Raw genomic sequence first — 20,327 nt, 5'->3', positions numbered from 1 at the left:
GAAACAAGGGCATGTATGGGGACTGAGATATGACAGGACTTTGCGTTGTTGGAAATAGAGAGATGCCAAGTTGTTCATTGTGCAAGAATATATTCTGTCATGTCTGGATGCAGATTAGTAAGGTGTGAAACGATTGCATGCATAGGGCCATGGTTTACAGTCACTCGAAATGTGTAGAAACTGTTGTGCACTTTTAGTCAATAGTCAATTCGTAAGGTGGAAATAGAACAGTGTGGACGGGCCAGAAGAGGACCGCGCTTGGTCGCGCATATGATGAGTACGGTTTACTAGGTGTCAAAGTAATGGGATAGTGTAACACTCAAAGTGTATAAGTATCGCCGAAAGACGGCTCCAAGTAAACCTTGGCACCAACTCCTTCACTCACACACATCAACCTGCCCTCCTTCTTTCCCTTGCCCCTCCGAACCTACCATTACCAGCGTCAAGGAGGCTACCCTCCTGCGTAAGCAAGAGGAGACCGCCACGGCGGAGGAACTGAAAGCCCTCCTTCGAGAAATTACCATCTTGAAGACGCACCGCCACGATCCGTCGCCTGGCGCGCAGGGCGGATCGATGACCCGAACTCCAGTCACCGCCGCTGGGAACCCTCTGACTACAGTCGGAGTAGCTACTCTCTCTCCCGCTGAGGATGTACCCCCGTTGAATAAGAGGTTGCTCTTTTCCAACGTGACAATGTCGGCGCTGTGTCGCATAAACACCCCACACCCAGCGGAGGGGGTGTTCGCGATGTTCGGCGGAAGACCCCCGGATAGGCGTACCGAGGGTCTTGAACCAACCAACGCCACCGGAAGCGGGCCGGTAGCGGGTGGTAGAGCGTAGTCGGCGGGAACGCGCGCGTAGGCGAGCGAATCGACTCCTCGACGCCCCGGAGCAGTACCGGTTGACGATCCGGTACTGACGGGCGGCGGCGGATCGCAGCTCGCCGCGGTGTCGCGCGCGTCCACTACCCGCTCGGTGGTAACTACTCGCGGAACGGCGGTATGAGTAGAGTAAGCTGGGTGGTCGACCGTCGGTGGAGGGTTGCCTGTCCTGGTCCCCTCCGCAGGCGGTCGCTCCCTATACTTATTGTACAAGTTAATTAACCGTTTACAGTACAGTACTGACTGTACTGTAGTCGGATTACTGTAGACAATGCGGGTCGGCCCGCACTGTAACGCTGTCAGCCGTCGGGGCTGACAGCACACGTGTGCTACACGTGGGGTACACGTGTTGGTGCGCGCGCGCTGTAAAGTATGCGCGCGCGCTGTAAGGTCCGTACCTTACAGCGTTAGATCTAATTCTAAATCCAATATATGGTACAGTAGTCGGCGGTTATGCTACACGCTGCAAGCCGCGGGGATACCGGTCCCGTCTATGGAGACCGCTCCCCAATTTTCCGCCAACCCTCAGGCGTCGCGAACTGCGGCTGGAGCCTCCCGCGAGGGAGCCTCCGCCGGACCGGTCCACCTCGAGGGTGATTTACCTTCCCAGCATTTGCTGGGAGGGAACCCCGATCAAGGGGGGAGTTCAGACGACGAAGGGAGTGGACGACGAAAAAAGTCCAAACCCAGTCGGAATGAGCGGAAGGCTCACCGTCGCAAAGGACGAAAGGATGGTTACCCGCCGGACGGGTACTCGAGCCCGGCCTCGTCATCCTCCTCTGACTCGGAGTCTGTTTCCGAGTCAGAGTCACTTACGGCTCCAACGCCGACGTTCGGCCCCAAACAGAAAAATGTTTCGGTCTGGAAGCCGACGAACCACCGGTTCAGAGGTGTGTGAAACTATCGAGCATACCGCCTCATGGATACCGATCAGATCTTGGACGACCGGGTCTACGCTACCACCCGTAGGAGGGTGCAATACCTCCTCGTGGTCATGGGGGAGTACAAATTCAGCGGGGTAGATCCAATCAGGGTCATCAGTTTCCTGGCTCGCTGCAAGGAAAATTTTGACAACGCCAATATGACCGAGGCGATGGCCCTGATGGCCCTACTCCATCTGCTGGCCCCGCCCGCCAAGGAAGCGTATGAGTCCCAGCGGGGACTGCACCGCAAATCTCAGGGGATCGCGAACTGGGCCGCCGCTGTCAATTGGCTGTTACGCACGTATGCGACGAACCTCGAGATCGAGCGGGCTCTCGTAGCATTGAGGGAGCTACGTCAGAAGCCGGACGAATTGGAAACCGAGTACGCTACTCGAATGTCGAACGCGCTGGGAAGGTGCGGAGACGAGCACTCGGCCTACGAGAGGACGGCCCTCTTCATCGAGAGGCTCACCCCCGCGATCAAGCCGCTGGTGGTACAAGCTCACGAGGATCGACTGCGATCCTTGTTCGAGGATACCGTCGCCCATGATCGTTCGCATGGAAACGCCTTCCGGGCCCAGCACGCTTCTGGGCGCCGCGTGGAATTCGGGAAGACTCGCCCTGTTAAACAGGTCCTCGCTGCCCTCGATGGCGCTCCGTCGACGTCCACCGGCCCCCCTCCAAGTTTTCAAACGGCCCGGGGGGCCGAGAATTACTTCGGTACGGAAGGGGACAACGTCGGGGGGATTATTTCCCTCCCGACGGAGGAATACTCCTTCAACGACGTAGATTCGCTGTTTTACGGCGATCGGCGTAAGCCGTACCCCCCCGCTCGAGAGCCTACGGAGGGCTCTCGCGGACTTCCACCCGGGCGAACGTCCCGCAATTACCAGAAGGATCTGCGAAGACCTCCGTCCCCGCAAATTATCTGCTTCACCTGTTGTCGAGTCGAGGACCACATTTCTCCCGACTGCGATATGAAGGTGAAGGATGTATCCATCGTACCTCACCACTACGAGAAGTTGACCACGGCCCAAAAGAAACGAGTGCCTACGGATGCGTATCTCCGAGCCGTCGCCCTCCTTACGAGGCGAACCGGGTCATGAACCCCGAGGCTTCCCCCGACTCGCCGCCGCGGGCGAGTACCGAGATGAGGACCTTTCCGCCCCCTGTCGGCGATCGTCCTCCTCCGAAAAACTAGGAGAACCTCAGCCGCCAGCAGCTGAGGTGGACCTCGGCACGCCCCCGGAGTTCTCGCCCAAGAAGGCGGAATTGTGCTCATCTCCCAAGCCGGAGAAGCGGTACCGAAAACTCGACCGCAAACAGACTGGGTTATCTCAGGGAGACCCCGACCCCGAACAGATCGGTACCTTACGCCGACCGTGGCGGAGAAAGACCCCCCCGCTTGCAAGGGGTGTTAACCATCCCGAGACAGTGCTTGCGCTGTCCCGGAGGAACTACAAGGTCTATGCGCATCTTGGAATATCACCATCGATATTGGTGCGCCAGCTCACAATATTGGATACAGGAGCTGGCTCCAATTTCGTACGTGTCGATACGCTGCCCTCCGGACGGGAGGCGCTGGATATTTCGGGCGAAATCCCGAAGATCGCTCGCGCCAATGGGAGACCATTGCGTACGAGCGAACAAATCCCCCTCTTGGTGCGGTTAGGCGACCGCACCATGAGGTGTACATTCATCGTTTGTGAACGGTTAGACGCCCCCCGTGATGTTGGGGTGAGAATTTAACGACAAGTTCGTCGAAGCAATATACCCACGGCGGAAGGTGGTGGAATTGGACGATGGCACTAAGATACCATCGTCTGGAAACCGGCCGCACGGGCCGGGAACGCGACGCCCCTTCCGTCGGAGCAAGAGTATGCCCACGACACCGGGAGAATTTCCCCGAAGCTCAAGGTATCCCGCGCCGCGAAAATTCCGGCGGGCACCCAGACCTGGGTATACGTCACAAGTGGACGGGCAGGACTCTCGGTCCTCGAGGCGAACCCGCAGTTATATACGAAGCATCGGATCTCCCTCTCTAACCGGGTGGTGCACATCACCCCATCGCAAGAGTTCAAGGTCCTCGTGGCGAACTTCTCGTCCGCCAACAAGAGGATGTCGAACAAGCAAGTCGTTGGTATCGTCACTCCCCATCCGCGGGCGATGGTGCGCACGGCGATGCCGTTGAACGCGGTCCTAGCCGCGGAATTCTCCGAGGGGAGCCCCCCTCTACGGGGCGAGAGGCCTCCTCGCGGAGCCCTCTCCCAAGCAGAGCCGTTCCCTCCGCAGGAGGCGGTTCCCCTCGACCACCTGCCGGCGCACGTGCGAGAGCAGGTTCGCACCATGCCCGCGCCGTACGCCGGAATGTGGGGTGGAAACTTGGGCGAAGTTCGAGGGACAGAACATCGCATTGAACTCACTTCCGGAGCCAAGCCGTTTCGATGTCGGCCATATCGAGCTGGTCCCCGCGTCCGTGAGGCAAAACAAGCCTCGTTTGACGAGATGTTAGCCAGCGGGGTGATCACCCGGTCCAAGTCCGAATGGGCGTCCCCCGTCGTGCTCATCCCCAAGTCAGATGGGAGCCTCCGTTTCTGCGTCGATTATCGACGGCTGAACGCGTTAACCGTGCGAGACACGTACCCCATCCCTCGCATGGACGAGTGTCTTGACACGCTCGGGGAAGCCAAGGTCTTTTCTACCCTTGATTGCAACTCCGGGTACTGGCAAATTCCAGTCGCCAAGGAGGATCGATCGAAAACCACGTTTACGTGTCACGCCGGGACGAAGCAATTCAACCGTATGCCCTTCGGGTTGATGAACGCCCCGGCGACCTTTCGTCGTATGTTGGATATCCTCCTCTCCGGCTACCGCTGGGAGAGTTGTCTCATCTACTTGGATGAAATCATAATCTTCTCCAAGAACTACGAGGCACACCCCCAAGATGTGGATGTAATACTCCGTGCTTTGTAGCAGGAGGGATTGTCACTGAAACTCAACAAGTTCAAGTTTTTCCAGGACTCTGTCTAGTACCTGGGCCACATCATTCGACCGGGCGAACTCGAAGTCCACCCGAAGAATGTCAAAGCGCTCTGAGAAGCGACTCCCTCACGGACCCAAACCGAGCTGCGCTCGTTTTTGGGAATATGTAATGTATACCGACGCAACAAACGCTCTGGCTACGCAGACTGCTCCGCGACATGCACCAAAAACAAAAACATCGGACAACGATCTTTATCGACAACAAATCCACCATCCAAGTAGCAGAAAATTCTGCCCCGACGCGCCGAGGTAAGCTCATCGATGTACCACACCATCATTTGCAACACCACATCACACGCACCAACATCATACCCCAACACATCCCGTCAGCGCACAACCCAGCAGACCTCTTCACCAAAGCACTAGGACCCATCCGCTTCCAAGAGCTTTGCCAAATAATACAACCGAGCTCTCTCCGCAGCCGAAACCCAAGGGAACACCCCAGCTCCACATCCACGAGCACCCATCAGCGTCCCCCGGGACTGACGGACCGCAACTCTTTTCATCAGACGCTGAAATGTGCTCGTGTAACGTACCGCAAGGACAGACTGTCCATATCACGGTCTGTCCACAACAATATTTAATAGGAGCGACGGCGACGACGAGTAAAGACCACTCCATGAGGATTACGATTCATCACTCTCAGGCGTCAACTCAGCAGTGTATCATACAATATGCCTGCGAATGGATTCTGTTCGCCTTCCTCACTCGCCCCATGCCAACCAGACTTCAAGCCTTGTCGATTGAGTACAGTACCCTTGTACTGTACTCAAATTCTGTAGTACAGAAGGCCCCCTCCCTCACCGGTGAGTAGCGCTTGAGTGGGGCAACGGTGAGGGAGGAGGAAAAAATCAGTTGCTTTCTCCGAGGCCAGTAGAACTAGGCGTCGACGGAGCTACTCCTCATTGAAAACCAATAAAAGAACCGAAAGCAGTAAATCGCACTCTGATCCCCGCACGTACTCTGCAAAGAAAAATAGAGAGGGCCCTGTGACAAAAGGCCCAATTTCCCCCCCGAGCTTTCTCCCAGGCCCGGTCGCGGTCGGCGTACCCTGGGTACTGTACGCTGACTCCAACAACAGCCTCGGCCACGTTTACATCAGTAGCTATTCTACAGATGCTATTCATCATAGGTACCCAAATAGGCCGACGGTCAAGAAAGGCGATTTGACGAAATCTATCAAATGTCGTGACATTCCAGCCAGCATGTGCCATATTGACACGGGACCCTTGCAACCTACCCGTTTCTTGCAGTCCCACAGCAGGAGGCCAAGTGGACCTGAGTGCTTGATATCCTCAAAGTAGCTTCTCTCTCGATTATTCTACAGACTTCATTCTGCATGTCCAATATGCAAGTCATCCGTGCACGCTTTCTTGCCGAAGCTTGTTCTATTGCATCGCCTGCGAATTCTTCTGTGGAAACACAGTGAAATTCCATATATCTGAACGCCACAAATGATGGGCTCTCTAGCACACAATCTGTTACACCAACATGCGAGATGTGGGCGTAATTGAATTGGTTACTTGTATCAGCTCTGCTTTGTTGCAGGATAAAGCTTGAGAATTACGTAGATTTCAACTGCACCATTCCTCTCGCCACGTTCCCTGCGCTTCTGTGTAGTCTCATGTTAGGTGTGCCTCCTCTCTCAACTTTCGCACGATGACGTGCCGTCCTTGCGCAAGTCTTTGCGCTTCTGAAGGCCAAGTCGCTCCTTGGAATCTGAAAAGAAAGTACAGTATAAATAGGACGCAAGTCGCTATCGTACGAGTAAACGGCAGAGTACATGATCAACCCCTTTTCTTTGCTCTCAACCCAACAAACTCCCCCAGTTCTCAACAGTGATCACTGAGTATCCTGGGTCATTGTCCCAGCATGGCGCCTCCGACTGGCTCTTCTGCAGGACAACACCTCTTCACACCGATCTCTCATCCCGAGCTCCGGAAGCTCGGAAGGAAAAATATCCACTATTTTCTGAGGGAACGTGACCGTTATTTGCTTCGACTTCAAGATGCAAATTTCTGTGGTGGGAATCTGAATCCCATCAGCGTTAAGTCTTCCATCGACCCCGACCTTCTCCTCTCTCTCGTCGAATTTGAGGAGTTTGAAGGAATCACCAAGGTTGAGGATCTTACAGAAACTATCTTACTCTCCTGGTTACAGGAAAAGGATATCGTTGAGCTCGACTCTCTTTCCCCCACAGAGCTAGACAACGCTGTTTGCACTTCTGTACGCATCAACGTTTTTGAACAAGACGCAGAAATGCGTATTAAAACACTATTCATGGACTACAAGGCCTTCCTTCGTTCCAGAAAATGGGAGGCTCTAATCGAAAAAATCCGAAGGTGGCAGTCGATCATATTTTTGGTCTCCTTAAACCCGCCGCTCTTCGTTTCAAAGTGCAGAGTGATCTCCTTCTCGGCCAGTATGCCCTCCGTAAACAGTTTTTACCTTTTTACAAGTATGTCGTCGAAAAGGCAATTAGCTGTGATGATTTTGTTTCCATCCGTACATCGGAGAGGCCTACAGATCAATCTCGGCAAGGCCCAAAGGGTACCTCCGGAAATGCAAGCCAGGGACGAAGGACAGGAAATTTCGATAAGTTGCTTTCTACATCAGGGCGCCAGCAGACGCCTCCTGCAAAACACGACCGGTCTCACTCACAAAATGACGTACCGTACAGGGCTACGGGTATAGTTGCAGACATATCTAGAACGTACATTTCCGCACCTGAAGTTCCTCTGTGTCTCAATAAGTCTAAGGGCCCGGGCCGCCGTCATCGAATAAAGGACTGTCCAAAATCGACTACAGAAGCGATAAAGACGCTTTTACAGGACTACTGGGCCAATAGGTCCAAGACTGGACGTATCAGTGCTCTGACACAACCCCCTTAGGCGATTGATGCGCTTCAAAGGTCCGGGAGGTACTTCGCCAAACTGGCCGACATTGTCGACGTTGTCGTCCGCGGTGACTATGGTGCAGATCATTCTGATTTGAGCGTCCAACATCTTAGTATGCTGGCTGACGTCGGGGTATTCGTTCCACAGCTACCATTGACGGAACCCATTTTAATGAAGTTGGCGTTAGACACGACTGACGCAGGAAAACCTACAATCATTGAATGCAGGAAGAAAGCCCGTATCTCCACTACGATAAACACTCCGGAAGGACCGCTACGTCTACGTAATTTGGAATTCTTGGTGTTTGACGAGACCGTCTCAGAAGTACTGATCTCTCGCCCGGTATTGCAATCGATGGGCTTCAATCTGGATTCACATTTGGCAAATGTGCGCAGCCGCTTCCACGATGCCGATTTCTCGAATATTGGTTTTGACCCTGGACATCCAGCCACTCGTGACCTTTCCATCACTCCCACTCCGGCTCTAGCTCTCCTTCTCATGGCTCCCCATCCACAAACCGAAGCGTCTGAGCCACTCCCAGAGGCTAGTGATTCCGTTGATAATCCACCTTCTCTTCTCGATCCATCCTCAGAGTCTGAAGAGGCATTCAGGCAGCGAATGGAGGCAGCGTCTGATTTTTTGGAAGAAGAAGAGACCTCAGATCTGTTAGAAGACTACTCGGGTGACAAGGATCAGCAGCACACGCAATTTTGTTTACAGCGTATCATCGAGAAGGCTAAAGAGAACGGTCTTCCGATGGAAAATCATTATGAGTTCAGCACTCTAGTGATAGAATATTCAGACATCTTTCGGACAAGGTTGGGCTCAGACCCACCAGTGAAGGTACCTGCTATGAAGATTAGACTGCAACCAGACAGCGAACCTATACGTGTCAAGGTGAGGCGCTACAGCCCCCAGCAGTCGGACTTTCTGCGATCAAAGGTTGACGAACTATTTCGACTTGGCCTTGTCTACCCCAACAACAGCAGTCAGTGGGCTTGCGCGCCCCTGATAGTCCCAAAAGCAGGTCCTGAATTATTTCGTTTCACAGTGGACCTGAGACCGGTCAATCGCCAAACGATCCCTCACAGTTGGCCAATGCCCAACCTAGAGACCGTGACATCAAGACTGGCCGGTGCTACTTGCTTTGCTGTCATTGACCTCTGTAACGGATATTTTCAACTCGCATTGGATGAGGACTCACAAGAGTGCCAAAGTTTTATCACACCTGATGGAGTATTTAGCCCGACACGGGTACTTCATGGCCAGACAAATGCTGTTGCGTTCTTCCAGAGTGTTTTTCAGCAGCTGCTAATCGCTCTGCGTGATGTGTGTCTCCAGTGGCTAGATGATTTACTGGTCCGCGGTGAGAAAGCCACAGATCTCTTACAGTCGCTGCGGATACTTTTCCAGATTTGCCGCACATACAATATCAAGCTGCATGCAAAGAAGTGCGACCTATTTGTTCGGAAGGTCCAGTGGTGTGGTCGTATCATAAGTCCTGAGGGAATTAAGATGGACCCCAGCCGCATGGATGCACTACTCAACATGCAGCCACCAAGAACTGGTGCAGACCTTCAACAATTCGTGTGCGCAGCAAATTAGATGCGCAGTTCAATTCCTCAATTCACAACTATTGTTGCGCCATTGGCGCAAGCTCTTGAACAAGTGTATCAAGCAGCTGGTAAGCGTACCCGGAAATCCGTCGCCCGCCAGTACCTTGATTCCTCAATCTGGACCGACTTCCAAACAAATGCCTTCGAGGAGTTGAAGCATGCGCTTTTAAATGCAATAACGTTGTCACATCCGGACCCAACTAAGCAATTATCACTTTTTACGAATGCTTCGGAGGACCACTGGTCCGGTATTTTGACACAAGTGTCAAAAACAGATGTCCATCTTCCGTTCTCTGAGCAGCATCATGAACCGCTCTCCTTCCTCTCTGGAAGTTTCAAGGGCTCCAGTGGGCGCTGGTCTACGCCAGAGAAAGAGGCTTTTGCAATTATCGCCTCAGTAACAAGACTAGATTATATGCTCTTGCGTCCGGAAGGCTTTCGCCTCTTCGCGGACCATAAGAATCTCACATTTATTTTCAACCCTTCGGGCTCTTCTCCAAGTATCGCAAGGCATGTGATTAACAAAATTCAACGTTGGGCGATGCAATTGGCTGCTTTCCGTTACACTATCTCCCACATTAGTGGGTATGAGAACGTATGGGCAGACCTCCTCTCCCGCTGGGGTACGAAGCCCGTTTCTACTATACTGAGACTTTCATTACTTTTTGTAGCCCCCGTGGCGCCCGAGCTTGACCCTGACTTCACTTGGCCTTCAGCAAAGGACATTGCTGCCGTACAGATCGCGGCCATTGAGAAAGGAGAGGAAAACGCCCCTGGAACCAAGCGCGATGGACTTTTTATTTCGGATAAAAACGCTGTATGGGTTCCAAGTGCTGCTGTTGCTCTGCAGATTCGGCTTTGTGTCATAGGGCACTGTGGCCGTGGGGGACACCGCGGCTCGGAAACGACAGTAAAGAGCATTCAGCCACACTTCTTTTGGCACGGAATGGAAACCGATATCAAGGCGTTCTGTCGTAGCTGTCTACACTGCTTGGCGACTATTGGGGGCCATCGTGTTCCAAGGCCCATGGGGCACGCACTTCATGCCGAAAAACCAAATGAACTTCTCCATTTCGATTTTTTGTTCATGGTTGACAGTGTTGACCTGCCCAAGTACGTATTGATTCTAAAGGATGATGCGTCGTCCTTTGTTTGGCTAGAGCCTTGTATGGATGCAACCGCAGAAACCGCTGCTTCAATTATTCTAATGTGGTTTGCGACCTTTGGTGTTGTGTTGACGTGGAATTCTGATCGCGGTCTACATTTTAAGAACAATCTAATGACCAAGCTTAATCAGGCTTTGCATGCTCACCACCATTGTACAACACCGTACTCAACGCAGGGAAATGGACAGTAGAAGTGGTTTGCAAGGAGGTTTTGCGCGCCTGTCGAGCACTGCTCTCTGAGTTTCGCATGGGGGTCCAGGAATAGACCTCTGTGCTACCTCTAGTTCAGAGCACCATCAATCACTCTCCAAAACAGAGCCTAGGTGGAGCTGCTCCTGTCACCGCCATGACTCAGCTTCCGGCCGATAATCGCCTTAGGACTGTGCTTCGGCCTGGCGCTCCAGAACCCCGCACAGTTGAGTTTATAACAGCCCAGAGACTTGTGCACATTGAATCTCTCCAGAAAGCCCTAGATGGAATGCATCGAGAAATCCACGAGAAAAGAACCAGAAATCGAGAGAAAGCTATCAAGAAGCACAACGAAAAGACCCACGTTCTCGCCTATAACTTTGAAGTTCGGGACTTCGTCCTTGTCGCCAAGCGCGTTAATGCTGGAGACAGTAAACGTCGAGTGAAGTGGATAGGCCCTCGTCGCATTGTGCGGGCCATTTCGGATACTTCATTTGAAATTGAGGATCTCATTAATGGAAAAAACTGTTTGGTGCACTACAATAGGCTTAAACTCTACGCTGACTCCACCCTGAACTTGACCGAAACGCTGCTGGACACCATTGACCATAGCGACCCTCATCTTCAGACTGTGACAAAGATTTTGGATTGCGATTCAACCCAGACTCTGAGATTTACGAAGTTCAGTGCAAATGGAGAGGCTTTGACTACAAAGTGCCAACATGGGAGCCGTTCCAAAATATTGCAGAAGACATCCCCGATATGCTTGATGCATACCTCGACGATCATCCCAATGCCGAACTCGTCATGGCTGCACACAGTCTATAGGCACCATTTGAAAAGAGGGCTGTTACACCAACATCCGAGATGTTGGTGTAATTGAATTTGTTACGTGTATCAGCTCTGCTTTGTTGCAGGATAAGGCTTGAGAATTACGTAGATTTCAACTGCACCATTCCTCTCGCCACGTTCCCTGCGCTTCTGTGTAGTCTCATGTTAGGTGTGCCTCCTCTCTCAACTTTCGCACGATGACGTGCCGTCCTTGCGCAAGTCTTTGCGCTTCTGAAGGCCAAGTCGCTCCTTGGAATCTGAAAAGAAAGTACAGTATAAATAGGACGCAAGTCGCTATCGTACGAGTAAACGGCAGAGTACATGATCAACCCCTTTTCTTTGCTCTCAACCCAACAAACTCCCCCAGTTCTCAACACAATCTCACTAAGTGCTAGTGTCTAGTGTCGATTGGATCCTTGTCCTCATACATATGATAGCATTATTCGACCTATTTTATTCTTGACTTGCGCTTCCTCGACAAGAAAAAAAGAGATAACTCCGCCACTTTTCTCAACTTCTGACATGGGGACAGAAAGAACTCTGTGAGAATTGCCTGTTCTTCCTCGTCGTTTTTGGTTATGTCTGGAAAAGAAGCTTTGCTAAAGCACCTTAAAACCGCATGTACAATAACTTTGAAACCCAAAACGTCAGTTTAAAAAGGAACAATGTCTTCAATCTGCATTACTTTCTAAATCTTTCTGCGTATTTAGAGTTGCTCTCCCGGTGTTCTGCAAGATTTTAGTGCCCAAAACAAATGGGTCAAGAAAATAGTGTCCAAGACAGCCTTTTAAATGTTCAATTTAATTTATATACTGTTTCAAAGAGAACAAGCCCCGGTCGGATAGAGACACTACACCCAGTTACTGTCATTAGTGTAACCAATAATTTAGAGTAACAACGCGAAATAGTGACACTGATACTAAAACGGTGATTTGAAAAACGGCCAATTGAAATTAGTGTCACAATTCCTCCAAACGGGTGTCACGGTATTGCCACGAAAAATCCGGAACGTGGCGACAGATCTGTTGAGCTCACAATACGCAAAAGTTTACAGTACATGTTGCGTCTGCGACCGAAATACTGCATGGTTTTACAATTTGGACGAAACATCACCAACCAGCAAAAAAGGCATTAGATCGAAAAAGATACCAGATCTCAATTCGCGACACCGCTTTCGCGTCCCTCTCCCTCCTCCCACCACGATCACATCCTTCCCCCTCCTCCCACCACGTTCACGTCGCTCCCCCTCCTCCCACCACGTTCACGTCGCTCCCCCTCCTCTCACCACCCTCACGTCCATCGCCATCCACCCACCACGTTCACGTCGCTCCCCCTCCTCCCACCACTTTCATCATCCATCACCATCCTCCCACCACGTTCACGTCGCTCCCCCTCCTCCCACCACGTTCACGTCCATCACCATCCTCCCACCACGTTCACGTCGCTCCCCCTCCTCCCACCACGTTCACGTCCATCACCATCCTCCCACCACGTTCACGTCGCTCCCCTCTTCCCACCACTTTCATCATCCCTCACCCTCCTTCCACCACGTTCAAGACCCTCTCCTCTCTCCCACAATGTTCACGTCCTTCTCTCTCCTCCCGCCACCTTCAAGTCCCTTTCTCTGCTCCCACTACTTTCAAGTCTCTCCCCCTCCGACCACGTCCCTCTCCCTCCTCCCAACAACTTCACGTTCCTCCCCTCCGTTCACGTCTATCTCCCTCCTCCCACCACTTTCACTTCCCTCTCCCTCCTCCCACCTTCACTTCATTCTCCCTCCTCCCAATGCCGGCATCTGCTTCCCCTATTATTGCCGCTCTCGAGAGCGCAAAGCTTCGTAATGGCAAATTGCACCAAGGCCATTCGACAACCACGAACCCGGGGACAAAAACAGATGCATCAAATGCATCTGTAATCAACAGGAACGAAGTTCCAACTACAGACACGACAAAAAAGCGTAGCTTGCAGCGCGTTTTGACGCTGTCGCAACGATTGACTATCGTTAAATGGATGCTTCAGGCTGTACGGACAGACGGGGAAACATGTATCGCATCTAAAGCCGTTGCCGAATTCCCGGATCTTTTTCGCGGAACCCGAAACGCAAACCTTGTACGGGCAAGCCGCCTTTGGAAGTCGAGGTCAGATTTTACCGATAAAGAAGGCAAGGTGGTGTTACAAGGCAAAACAGGCTCCATCACGCGTGTTTCGCGTAACGGTTTCACGCGAGTATTTACTAAAGCACGCTCTGGTAGGGGACGTAAAAGAGAAGCCTGGGTTTTGGCTCTACACAAGGATTTGGTTGAAGAGTTTGACCGTTTGAGGAGATTGGGGGTCAAGTTTAATTTGCGGAACCTTCGTGCACTGGCAGTGCACCTCATCAAACACAGTACATCCCCGTCGTACTCTCTAAATTTTATGGATCCGTGCACAGATGTTCCCATAATCATGAAGATAAATGCCCGATGGATTCAGACATTTGCTGATCGTTTTTGTATTGTGAGTCGAGCCCATACAGGAAAGCTGTTGACGAGCCCAGCCAAGGAGGCTTTCATAGAAAAAGAAGTCTCTTTTCATCTTAGGCAGCTTTGTCGTGAGTTTCGCGCTGGCACACTAAACGAAAGCGATGTGAGCAACGCTGATGAGACACACTTTGTGATCAACTATGATAACGGGCGCACGCTGGGATTTATGGGAAATGAAGAAATGAAGTATGCAGATGTGGCATCTGGAGGAGAGGGAATGACTATGTTGGTAAGGCTCAGTGGAGGTGTTGAGGCAAAAATCGAGAATCCGTTTATGGTTTTCAAAAATCAATGCCGGGGTTATCCTATCCGTGGTGTACCTGACAATGTACCAGGTGTCTCCTACCGTAGCGGACCTAAAGGCTGGATGGATTCGCAGGTAATGCATCAATGGATGCAAGAACGACGTGTTTTTTGAGCATTGCCAGGTGGCCGAAAGCGCATACTGTACGTCGATAACTGTAGCGGCCATAACAATACAGTCTCACTTTCCCAAGCTGCTATTGGGATTAATACTGAAATAAGATACTTTCCTAAGAATGCCACACATTTAATTAAACCTTGCGATTCTTTTGTAATACAAAAAAACAAGCGAGCATGGTGTACGAGATGGGAGGCATTTAAAATGCAGATGATCATGGAGGGAAGGTGGACGGATGGTTCTGGAAAGCTGGCCAATCCTGGGAAATCTTTTTTCTGAGACTCGCGAGTGCTGCTGTGCGTGAGGTCAATGAGCAAAAGGATAGTGAGGGTATGACGTTTGCTCGCAAGGCGATGGTGAGGACAGGGATGGCTTTAAACACGAATGGTTTATGGGAGGAACGTCAGCTGTTTCCGAAGTTACAGAACATTATCAACAAGCACCGGAACCATTTCAACGGAGAACCAGTTGTACCTGAAACTGTTGAAATTGATGTACATGATCACAATCAATGATGTAGTAGAGTGTAGCAGTTCCGGCAGTTGCTGCCAGTGACGCTAATTTGAAATTTGAAATTAGAGTCATCAACAATAATTAGAAACAGACGTAAAACAGTGTCACCAGGGGAATACTGTCACCGACAGTAAATCATGTAAGTTACCTCAAAAATGTTCCCTGAAAAATACTGTAGGTGACACTAATGACAGTAACTGGGTGTAGACGACAAATGACCTCGTATGAGGTCACTTTTCAACTTATTTTTCCCGACTTGTGCTTTCTCAGCAGCAAGGAAAAATACTCACGCCACCGCAGTTGACTTCTGGGTTGTGAAAGTGTGGAGTTTGGTGAGATCTTTTCCAGGCATTTTAGAATGCCTGAAAAAAGCCTTTTTGACCAACCTCAAAACGTTATGTGTTGACATCTTCGAAACCAAAATGCCTGTTTAAAATGTCATCCGCCTATAAAAACTACATTACATTCTTAGTCTTTCTGTGTATTCACAACTTCTATCCCGATGTTTTGCAAGATCTTATTGCCGAGGGTACGTACGCTAAAGAAATGGCGTCCCAACTGACTTTATAAAGTGTCGTCGATTTAATTTTTTTTGCAAAAAGAAGCTGGCCTTATATGACGCCATGCTTGATCTCACATAAGGCAAATCGCTTGTCGTCTGGACACCCTCTTGGTAGAGCTAGAGCCTGTTAACAGGCTAACATTAGTTCTTTAATTACGCCCAGAGGTTCGTGCACATTGCACAACTGTGCCACAACATTGTGCAACTGCAGCCCAAAAAAACTGAAAAAGAAAGCAAAAAGATTTCTGTTGCACACGTGGGGATTGTCATGACGCAACCTGTCCAGCTGGACAGGTGGACACGACTGACAACGCCAGCGGATGCGACGGCGTGGGTCCATTAAAGTGTAGGACCTGGAGCGCGGAAGTAAAGGGGATCTCGAGTCATCACAGATAGTATCTCGAGTCATCACAGATATTATCTCGAGTCATCACACGGATAAATTTGGTTTTATGCTAGACCCCATCACACGCAAGCATCAATGAACACACACTCACTCTACCTTTTTCGTAATGTGTGTGAGATATTTTTAGGGAAATATTTGCATTTTACTGTAGAGGGAGATTTTATTCTGTAGTCCGAGATTTTATTTGAATTTTAGAGAGGCGCACGCGGACGGCCCGGCGGAATCCGGGCCGGATGCGTGGACGCTTCTGGAAGGAATTTCGTAGAAATAAAAGAGAGAGGGTGACGGGCGCTGCGGGGAAGGGGGGACGACACTCGAAAAAAACCCTCACCACGAACGGCACGCTCCCCAGAACCGCCTCCCCCATTTCACCGACAACATGGTACTCTTGTGGAGGGCCGACGCAGACACAAGTGCGGGCCCTAACCCTGTTACCTACGATGGGTCGAACGGGTCAGATGTTTCCAAGTTTCTGTTCGTATACGAGAACATCATTATGCGCGGCAAGCCTGACGAGGAGAAGGCAGGAGCTATCCTATGCCATCTCGAGGGTGCCGCGTTCGACTATTACTATGAAACGTATAGTCATAATGGGAGTCTGACCGAGGCCGCCAGTATCTGGGACGGTGTGAAGAGCACCCTGTACGACCGTTTTACGGAGGCACCGAGGCCAGAAGAAAACATCCAGAAGGCTATGAGTTGCCGACTGGGTGGTAAGAACTTGCTTACTTCGATGGATGAAATGGACAAGCTCTACAGAAGGGCTGGTTTCAACGACGAGGCAAAGTACGGCTTGCTTCGCAATGCCGTAATGGCACATTTGGATGTTGCTCAGTTCGCGATCTATCGTTCTCCGACGACGTACGAAGAACTGATGAAGACCGTGAAGGACTTTGCTGCAGGCCGTGACGCCTTCAAGGCGGCGAAAACTCCTGCGCAGTCCGTTGAACCTGTGACGCCCAAGCGCGTACTGGTGCGTTCTGATGTGGATCCTCGACAGGAAAGGCTGGAGAACAAGTTTGACGCCATCACCAACCAGCTGGCGGAACTGTCACTGATGATGAAGAAACGACAGACGCCAGGGGACAGTGATACGAGTTGGACATGTTCCCATTGCAAGAAACTAGGGCATTCAGCGACTCGTTGTCGTTCCAACCCACACCGTGATACTCGTTGCCCAACGTGTGGGAAGATTGGACACACGACGGAGACTTGGTGGTCCCGCTTTGCTAGAAAGAATGTGGCTCATGCACGTCCTCAAGGTAACGCTGGCGCAGGAAGCGCTTATGGCCCGAAAGCAGGCGGTTCTGCTAACGACGCCGGTGACAAGGCCACCAGAGACTCGAAGCAAGTCACGGTCATAACTGAGACCACCAAGGGAGAATTGGTGGCAGCTACGAAACGCAACGCCGAAGGAGAGGCCTTGCCGAAGCAGTCGAAGAACCGTGAAGAAGTTTCGATCCCGAGGCTGCTGAATCCCACTCCAGTAGCTCCTAGGGGAACTATCCCCTGGAATGAGCCGCTGAGAGTGCCGAGAGTGAAGCCTGCACGCCAGAAGAAGAAGAATGTTTCAAAGAAGGCGGCACTCCAGGAGCACGTCGGCAAGTACAACGTCGTGTCAGAGCTGGCGAATGCGCCGTCTGGTCTAACATTTGGACAACTTGTCCGTGGAGACGCTGAAGGAGCAAGGAAGGAGATGAAGCGCCTTCTATCCAGGAGATTAGGGCGTTCTCGCGGGTTTGCGGGCCACACGGATGTCTTCCCGAGGCGTCTTCGGGTAGTTACTGTTCAAGTTTATGGAACTGATGCTCAAGCACTACTGGATTCGGGTGCCGTGCCGAACATCATGTCGCCGCACCTCATGAAGAGACTTTCTCTGACGCCAGAGAGTACGAAGAAACACATTACTGTGGCAGATGGGAAGAGCTCCCCTTGTGTTGGATCACTGCGCCAGGTCCCCGTCTCGTTTGGGGGACTGGTGAGCATGATGGACTTCCTTGTCGTTACGGGAACACCATACGACGTCATCATGGGGATGGCGACGTTAGAGGAGCTCCAAACGTGCATTGATTTGGGGCAACAGCATGTCCAAGTGACTGTGGGTGCTGAGACGATTCGACTAAGTCTTGAGATGGATGAAGACCATAAGAAGCCGGGATCCGCTACCGACAGTGAGGACTTCACGTCAGACTCGGGGGCCGTGCCGGCTGACTCGACTGACACGGATGAAGACTTCGTCCTTTCGATGCGTGACAGGGTGCCGTTTGAACCAGACCTTGCCTGGGCGGGAGCAGTCACTGAGGACGAAGATCCTCATGCTGGACTTCCGGACCTAGCTGGGGAAGGCTCAGAGTACGAGCCGGCGGATGAGAAAGAGAAGAGAGATGAGAAGGAGGAACTTCTAATGTCTAAGCTGAGCCATATCAGCAGAGAGAACGCCGACCGCATAATATGTTCTATCAAGAGTATGGGAATAGCTGCATGGTCTTTGGACGACCTCAGGTCGGCAGATGTCCCTGTGTCACATTCTTTTGAGTTAAATGACGACAGACCCATTTCGCACGCCGTTCGGAGGCTCCCTCTGAGACACAACGCGGTAGTGCGCGAGGAGATCGAGAAGATGCAGAAGGCAGGGATCATTACCCCCTCTGTAGCTCCTTGGTCGTTTCCGGTCGTCATCGCAACGAAGAAGGACGGGAAACCTCGCTTCTGTGTTGACTACCGCGCGCTTAACCGGGTGGTGAAGGCCGACAAGTGGCCGTTGCCCAAAATAGAAGAGATATTTGACGACCTTGAAGGAAGCAAAGTGTTCACTACCCTGGACTTGTTCTCGGGTTATTGGCAAGTGCGGATGGCTTCATGGTGCAAAGAACAGACGACGTTTGTCTGTCGGTACGGGACCTTTCAATTTGAAGTGATGCCATTCGGGCTCATGAACGCTCCTTCAACCTTTCAAAGGATGATGGATGGCGTATTCAGAGACCTGCCATTCGTCCGAGTATACCTTGATGACGTGGTTATCTTTTCAAAGTCCTTGGACGTCCATGTTGACCATTTAATTGAAGTGTTCGAGCTGATTGCTCGCAGTGGATTGAAGTTGAAGCTTGCGAAGTGTTCCTTCGCGCAATCACAGACGAGGCTATTGGGGCACGTCATCGGAAAGAAGGGGATTGAGGTGGATCCAGAGAAGACATCGATCATTTAGGACACCCCCGAGCCGCGCACCAAGACGGAGTTACGAAGCTTCCTTGGGCTAGCGGGGTATTACCGCCGATTCATCCCTAAGTTCGCAGAAGTCTCTGCATCGTTGCATGCTGCTACTTCTACCAAAGTCCAATTTGAATTTACGGAAGAGATGCGGACCGCCTTCCAGGAGTTGAAGAAGAGGGTGACGTCTCCTCCGCTGTTTGCGCTCCCGAAGTTTGACGAACCCTTCGTGGTCGAGACAGATGCATCCAACGTGGCAGTGGGAGCAGTTCTGGCTCAGAAGAAGGAAGACAAGAAGGTTCACCCGATACAATACGCCAGCAGGACGATGACGGAGACCGAGAAGAAGTACTCCACCTGTGAGAGAGAAGCATTAGCGGTGATCTTCGCGCTAAAGAAATTTCGGGTGTATTTGCTCTCAACGCAAAAGTTCAAGTTGATTACGGATCACCAAGCGCTTCAGTATGCGTTCAAGAAGAAGGACATCCACGGTAGACTTGCCCGTTGGATGGATTTCCTGGCGGAGTACGAATTCGAGATATTGTACCGCCCCGGCTCAAAGAATTGTGCCGCTGACTTTCTCTCGCGTCTACGAAAAGACGATGGCAGGCGCGAGGAGGATGAGGGGGACTTGGTATGTGCTGCCGCTTTTGCGAAAGGAGATATACTGGAAGACATGGAACCTCATGTGCGGGACACGTACCGTTATCTCGAAGGAGAAGAGATGGTCGAGCAAGATGCTGCGCAGAGGCGCAGAATCAAGAAGAACTCCAGGCGGTTCCTCGCCTGGAACGGAAGGCTGTTTCGCAGGATGAAGAATGGGATCAGAACAATCCCTTCTCGGGGGACTCGACTGCAGATATTGCGGTCGTTGCATTACGACATTGGCCACTGGGACGCTACAGCTACGAAGCAGTTCGTCCTTGACAGGTACTGGTGGCCGGGAGTTCATGGTGATATCTACGCCTACGTTCGTGGATGCGAAGGCTGCCAAAAGGCTGCCCCCATCCCGACGTACAAAAGCACGGCGGTGATACCAGTCTCTCAGCTCTTTGAGACATTCTCTATAGACTTTGCGGGACCCCTTCCCAAGACGAAGAACGGAAAACGTTACATCCTGATAGCGGTCGAACATCTGACTGGTTGGCCCC

Source organism: Chondrus crispus, genomic scaffold (genome assembly GCF_000350225.1).
Source record: "Chondrus crispus Stackhouse genomic scaffold, scaffold_195, whole genome shotgun sequence".
NCBI classification, from domain to species: Eukaryota; Rhodophyta; class Florideophyceae; order Gigartinales; family Gigartinaceae; genus Chondrus; species Chondrus crispus.
The sequence above is the reverse complement of the archived record's forward strand: the minus strand, read 5'-3'. Positions refer to the sequence as shown.